The sequence below is a fragment of the Panthera uncia genome, chromosome A2 (genome assembly GCF_023721935.1).
Source record: "Panthera uncia isolate 11264 chromosome A2, Puncia_PCG_1.0, whole genome shotgun sequence".
NCBI lineage: Eukaryota > Metazoa > Chordata > Mammalia > Carnivora > Felidae > Panthera > Panthera uncia.
Genome location: NC_064816.1, coordinates 74,453,942 through 74,461,466, shown reverse-complemented (window position 1 = coordinate 74,461,466; position 7,525 = coordinate 74,453,942). Strand labels below are relative to the sequence as shown.

The 7,525-nt window shown below is 39.7% G+C and overlaps 1 pseudogene; it reads left to right on the top strand.

Moving 5' to 3' along the window:
* The first annotated feature begins 5,334 nt into the window (after positions 1 to 5,334).
* Positions 5,335 to 7,172, top strand: LOC125929835 (heterogeneous nuclear ribonucleoprotein A1-like; annotated as a pseudogene).
* The last annotated feature ends 353 nt before the right edge of the window (positions 7,173 to 7,525 follow it).

Genomic DNA, 7,525 nt, shown 5'->3' with positions numbered 1-7,525 from the left:
GTTAAGTTAAACCTAATGTTATGGATTGAATTGGGTACATACCCCTCCCCATCACCCCCACCCCTGTATTCCTGTATCTAAGCCCTAACCTCCAATGTATCTGAAGACAGGGCCTGTGAGGAGGTGATAAAGGCTAAATGAGGTCATAAGGGTGGTGCACTAATCCAATGTGTGTCTTTATAAGAAAAGGAAAAGACACCAGAGTTTTCTGTCTTCACCATGTGAGGACACTCTGAAAAAACAAACTTCTGTTGGTTAAGCCATCCTGTCTGTGGCATTTTGTTATGGCAGTCAGAGCTAACTAATATTCCTAATAAGTACATGGTAGGATTTAATAAATAAGCAGAAAAGTTGTTGATGAGTGACAGCGAGCAGGAGACTGGTAACTGCATAAAAATGATTATGGAGTTCATATTTTGCTAACTTTTGGCAAAAATCAATGAAAATGTTTTTCCTATTAATTTGAATAAATATTCAAGAAAATACAAAACACTAACCTGCCTCTAATACATGTTTCTCAATATAAAAGACAACATTGGTATGTTGGAAGAAATTGTGGGTCTTTTCATCTTGTAATCATGCAAATCATACTATTGAGATGAGACTAATATGCAGATAAATCAGAGTATTCACTGAACCCATCCTCATTACTGAGATGCTAAAATTGCAGAGCGTACAGCTCATAGCAGATTGGCATTTCTCAGGATGCTTTTTACAAACCTTGAACATTTCAAGATAGATAGATAGGGGCGCCTGGGTGGCTCAGTCAGTTGAGCGGCCGACTTTGGCTCAGGTCATGATCTCTCGCAGTCCGTGAGTTCGAGCCCCGCGTCGGGCTCTGGGCTGACAGCTCAGAGCCTGGAGCCTGTTTCCGATTCTGTGTCTCCCTCTCTCTCTGACCCTCCCCCGTTCATGCTCTGTCTCTCTCTGTCTCAAAAATAAAAATAAACGTTAAAAAAAAAGATAGCTGAAGTACAGAAACCTATCATGAGTTTGTCACCTGAGTGAATAACATGCTGCCATCGTCAATATTTCCAAGAGATGTTCTTTTTGCTCCATTCTCAAGGGAGTCTTTCCTCAAGAACAATATCTTCTTTGCCAGTAGTGAAGACCAAAAAAAAGCAATTATCCACCCAGCCCTCACCTAATCCATAATATACTTGAAAGCAACACATCTAAATATATGTCAGCAGCCAGCACACCTGTTTATGGTATCGTTTTAGCCAGTTGAGGATGCTCTGCCAAATTACCATAGACTGTGTGGCTTATACAAGAAGCATTAATTTCTCACAGTCCTGAAGGCCAGGAAGGCCAGATCACAGAAGATCTGGTGTCTGAGGAGGGCCCATCCTTTGCAGATGCCCTGTTTGCAGATGCCCATCCTTTCCTTGTCAGAGAGCAAAGAGGGAACCTGCATATCTCTTCTTACAAGGGCACTTATCCCATTCACGAAGGCTCCATCCTCATGACCTAATTATCTCCCAAATTCCTTGCCTCCTAATACCATCATATTGGGGGTTAAAATGTTAACATATGAATTTTGGGGGGGAGGGGGACACAAACATTCACTCCATAACAGTTATGCTTGGCCTTTAACAGAGATAAGCATAAGCATAGGACAGGGAAAGACATGGTGCCCTATTATGTTTGGATTATGGTTCCATTTTGATTAATGGAAGCTCTCAAATACCTATAGACTAAGTTGCCTTTGCTTGGCATCCCAGAGCTTTCTTCACCAGTGGCAATGTACCATTGTATGATATGAAAAATATGCCTCTTTCTTAAAAGGCAGAATAAGGGAAATTGTAAAAGGAAAGATGGAAAAGGAGAAGCAACGTGAGGCAGGTGTATTTGCAAGCAGATGAGTACAGAAAAAGTGTTTATGTACAGAAACGTAGAATCTGGAAATTGACTCCCTTAAAATTATCTAAATCTGTATACCTCTTTAATGTCTTCATGTACCCCCAAAGCTAAGCAAGCCCCAGTCTGAACTAAATATTCTAAATTGCTGCTATTACTGATAATTATCATTGCCATGCACTAAGAGCCTACTTTAAACTAAGTATTGTATTGGAATCTTCAAATATATCAGCTCGTTAAAATTGGGTCTTTCATTTTTATTAATCCCACTTTATAGGTGAAGAAATTGGGACTCAGAGAAGGTAAGTATAGTTTTCCCAGAATCTCACAGCTAGTAAGTGCCAAAGCCAAATTAAATCCTAGCTCCATCTGAATTTAGACCCTATGTTTCATGATGATCCTATGTGGCTTGTACATGTGTTCTTGATTGACAGCAGCTTTTTATTTTTTTTAATGTTTATTTATTTTTGAGAGGGACAGAGACAGAATGTGAGTGGGTTAGGGGCAGAGAGAGAGAGGGAGACACAGAATCCGAAGCAGGCTCCAGGCTCGGAGCTGTCAGAACAGTGCCTGACGCGGGGCTCGAACTCACGAGCTGTGAGATCATGACCTGAACCGAAGTTGGATGTTCAACCAACTGAGCCACCCAGGCGTCCCTTGATTGACAGCAGCTTAATATGTCTCCCTCCTGGAGAGCTGGTACTCCCCAAAGAATGGTTCTCTAATGGTAGATTTCTAATGATAGAAGACAGTCTTCCTAGTGCTTCCTCAAATCATGAAAAAAATAACATATATATATATTTCTCTTCTCCTGATACACATATGACTCTATTTCTTAAACTTGATGAGGTTGCAATGGGGAATAAAATATGAATAACAAGTAAGTATTTAAATTAAGAAAACTTGAGATTATTCCAAGGTCTTTATATGGCCCACTATTAGAAATTTTCTCCCATGTTTTCATACTTAATTTAGGGACTTTGTGGTCACTAGATTTTTCCCTACAAAATATCTCCCAAAGGACTAATTCTTTACCTTTCCATTTTTAGTGTAAAACTGTGAATGTATCTAAAAATACTTCCATTGATTACACACATAGTTAAAAATTGAAGGCAATGATGATCATAACCCCCATAATAGCAAACCCTAAAAAATATTCTCCTGTTTTCTGCAAAAATAGACAAATTTACAGTACTTAAAAAAACCTGTCTTCTCTTCAAACTACTCCACATGTGCACATGCACAGTTTTCACTAGAACTGTGAGTAATGTGAATCTACATTTGTATTTCATGATGTTGATTAAACTAATATTCATATATCTATTCTTTAAGACAAATTCAAGCTTGTTTCCTTGGGTAAACTTAGGGCCTGTGTTTTTTTAGGCACAAAGACATCTGAGAAGTAGCAAGGCATAGGGTGAATAATCTGGGTCGGTTTCCTACATTACAGAGTTAGGAGAGGAGAGTGAGCTTAATGATCTAACTAGAAACATGGTGTAGCAGTTACTAACACAAAAGAGCATCTCTGGTAAAGCCAGCCACAGCGCACTGCTGAGACACTGCTAATACGGTGGAGAGGGGAACCAAAAAAATCTAAGACCGAGGGAGCAGGAGAGGGAGACTGTGCTAATTCTTAAGGTGTACTCCAGAACAAGAATGAACAAAAATATATGTCTATTTGGTCCACAATGAAATAAAACAATGTCATATATTTATGTTTTGCTTAAAGAACTTTCATGTAAATGGATAACAGCCCATGAAGTGTGTGGGGTAGACACTCTTTTCATGATGAGGCAGAAAAGGAAACCCAGGCACAGAGAGAGTGGGTGAATTGCCCAGTGCCCCTCAGCTGCTTCCTGGCAAAGTAATGACCAGTCCAAGGGAAGACCACCTCTTTCTAGTAATCTCAGGCGCTCTTCACTTCCTCTGTCCTCTCTCTTTTAATGCCTAATATTTGTAATAGCTTCTTCCTTTCACTTCCAGGAACCTCTTTCTCCACCTAGTCAACCCTCCTATATCAACATCTCTCTCATTTCCTCATTTTCAGTGAAGATAGAGACCATAAGAAAAATCCATGCCCCAACAGCATTCTGTTAGTGGTACCAAGGGCTGGGGCCCAGAAGTCCCCACTATGAGAGGCTGAGAATCTACATGAACCCCCATATCAGGCTACAACTATGAACTCTGGTGATGCCCTTTTACCCTACTGCTGGGCTATTTTACTTGCATGGAAATCGTGACCATTTTCTCATAGTTGATAATCTAAAACAGTGACTTTGCTTTGTAAAATGTCAACAAGAATATGAAAAAAATGCATTTGAGAATCTATATAGTTGTAAACAAGGGACTCTTGTTTTCACTGAATGGATTTAAATTCCTTGTTATTTTGATCCTGTGCAAACTTTGCTATTTCAGGATGAAGACATATGTTTATAAGCATATATCAATGAACAAAAATTGTACAAATATTTAAGTTAAAAATTGCAAGTAAGTTAAGTTAACCTCTCCACTTTTTTGTCTATACAAACATTTTTTTTCACATGAGCTCCCTACTTGGACCTGTCTTCCCTGTAACTACCCAAATTTTGCATAATAGGCAGCATTTCTTTGAGTATAGTTCTAAGTGTTCTGCGTGTATTATCCCAGTAAGTTCTCAAAACAACCATCTAAGGCAAATACTTTCATTAATCCCATTCTGCAGATACAGAAACTAAGACAGAGTTTACCATAGTTCCCTAGGGCTCCCAGGTAGGGCAGGCATTTAAAACCAAGCAGCTTGGCTCTAGAACCCACATTCTCAACCATCACACTAAACTCTGATATGGCATGCTTATAAATTTTATCTTGGGGGCTTGTATCACCTGCATACCTACCATATTTTCAACCTCTTTGACTTTAAAGTTGAATGTATTGGGGCACCTGGGTGGCTTAGTCAGCTGAGCATCCGACTTTGGCTCAGGTCATGATCTCACTGCTTGTGTGTTTGAGCCCCACATCAGGCTCTGTGCTGAGCCTGCTTTGAATTCTGTGTCTTCCTCTCTCTCTGCCCCCCCCCCCACTACTCTCTCTCTCTCTCTCTCTCTCTCAAAAATAAATAAATATTACCAAAAAATTTTAGGTTGAACATATTATCCTGTAGTGGATTATGGACATAGATGTAAAACATAAAATGATAAAACTTTTACAAATTAAATGGAAGAACATCTTCATGATTAGGTGAAGAAATTTTAGATTTGACACCAAAAGCATGATCCACTAAAGGAAAACTTGATAAATTGCACCTCATCAAAATGTAAAACTTCTGCTCTGTAAAAGACACTGTTAAGAGGATTACAAAGATCAATTATACACTGGGAGAAAATATTTGCAAATCAGGTGTCTGATAAAGGACTTGTTTCTAGAATATATAAAGAAGTCTCAAGATTACTCCTTTCCACCCGTGGATGTCGCTGAGTAAGCATCGTGAAAGTCTCCCCTCCCACTGCCCTCATGTCTAAGTCAGAGTCTCCCAAAGAGCCTGAACAGCTGCGGAAGCTTTTTATCGGAGGTTTGAGCTTTGAAACAATCGATGAGAGTCTGAGGAGCCATTTTGAGCTTCCCCATAAGTGGGGAATGCTTACGGACTGTGTGGTAATGAGAGATCCAAACACCAAGTGCTCCAGAGGCTGTGGGTTTGTCACCTATGCCACTGTGGAAAGAGGTGGATGCAGCCATGAATGCAAGGCCACACAAGGTGGATGGAAGAGTTGAAGAACCAAAGAGGGCTGTCTCGAGAGAAGATTCTTAAAGACCTGGTGCCCACTTAACTGTGAAAAAGATTTTTGTCGGTGGCATTAAAGAAGACACTGAAGAACATCATCTAAGAGATTATTTTGAACAGTATGGGAAAATTGAAGTGATTGAAATCATGACAGACCGAGGCAATGGCAAAAAGAGAGGCTTTGCCTTTGTAACATTTGATGACCATGACTCTGTAGACAAGATTGTCATTCAAAAATACCATACTGTGAATGGCCACAACTGTGAAGTAAGGAAAGCTTTATCTAAGCAAGAGATGGCTAGTGCTTCTTCCAGCCAAAGAGGTGGAAGTGGTTCTGGGAACTTCGGTGGTGGTCGTGGAGGTGGTTTTGGTGGGAATGACAACTTTGGCCATGGAGGAAACTTCAGTGGGCGAGGTGGCTTTGGTGGCAGTCGAGGTGGTGGTGGATATGGTGGCAGTGGGGATGGCTATAACAGATTTGCTAACGATAGAAGGAACTTTGGAGGTGGTGGAAGCTATAATGATTTTGGCAATTACAACAATCAATCTTCAAATTTTGGACCCATGAAAGGAGGAAATTTTGGAGGCAGAAGCTCTGGCCCCTATGGTGGTGGAGGCCAATACTTTGCCAAACCACGAAACCAAGGTGGCTAAGGTGGTTCCAGCAGCAGCAGTAGCTATGGCAGTGGCAGAAGGTTTTAATTACTGCCAGGACACAAAGCTTAGCAGGAGAGGAGAGCCAGAGAAGTGACAGAAAAGCTACAGGTTACAACAGATTTGTGAACTCAGCCAAGCACAGTGGTGGCAGGGCCTAGCTGCTACAAAGAAGACATGTGTTAGACAATACTCATGTGTATGGGCAAAAAACTCAAGGACTGTATTTGTGACTAATTGTATAACAGGTTATTTTAGTTTCTGTTCTGTGCAAAGTGTAAAGCATTCCAACAAAGGGTTTTAATGTAGATTTTTTTTTTTGCACCCATGCTGTTGATTGCTAAATGTAATAGTCTGATCATGACGCTGAATAAATGTGTCTTTTTTAAAATGTGCTGTGTAAAGTTAGTCTACTCTGAAGCCATCTTGGTAAACTACCCCAACAGTGTGAAGTTAGAATTCCATCAGGGTGATGCCAGGTTCCATTTGAAATTTATTTGCAACCTGCTTGGGCACAGAAGCCATTGTCTCCACAAACATTGGTGTGGTTGAACTGACAGCTAAAGTGTTGTGACCTGGAGTTCACCGTTAAAAGGGTCACCCAAGCAAAGTCCTGGAGTTTATTTGGTTATTAATATGATTGTTGGCACATCCTATGCAATATATCTAAATTGAATTATGGTATCAGATAAAATTATAGATGGGATTAAAGCTTGTGTATTGTCCATTATCATGTGCAATCAATAAATGATTTAATATTCTCTTGAAAAAAAAAAGAAGTCCCAAAATTCAACAATAAGAAACAAATAATCCAATTTGATCCAATTAGAAAATGCACAAAGACATGAACAAAAATCTAACTGAAAAGTATATACAGAGAGTAAGTAAATACACATGTGAAAAGATGTTCAACATCTTAGCCATTAGGAAAATGCAAATTAAAACCTCAGCAAAAAAAAAAAAAAAAAAAAAACCTCAGCGAGGTATTATTATACACATATCAGAATGGCTAAAATTAAAAATAGTAATAATACTAAATCCTAGAAGCCAGGCCACTCATGCATTGTTGATGGGAATGTAAAATGGTACAGCTACTTTGGATAGTAATTTGTTAAATTGCTTTTTTTATTATAGTTATTTTAGAGAGAGAGCTCATGTGAGCAGGGGAGAGGGGCTAAGGGAGAAAGAGAGAGAAACCCAAGCAGGCTCCCTACTCAGCATGGATCCCAACATGAGGCTTGATCCCACAAC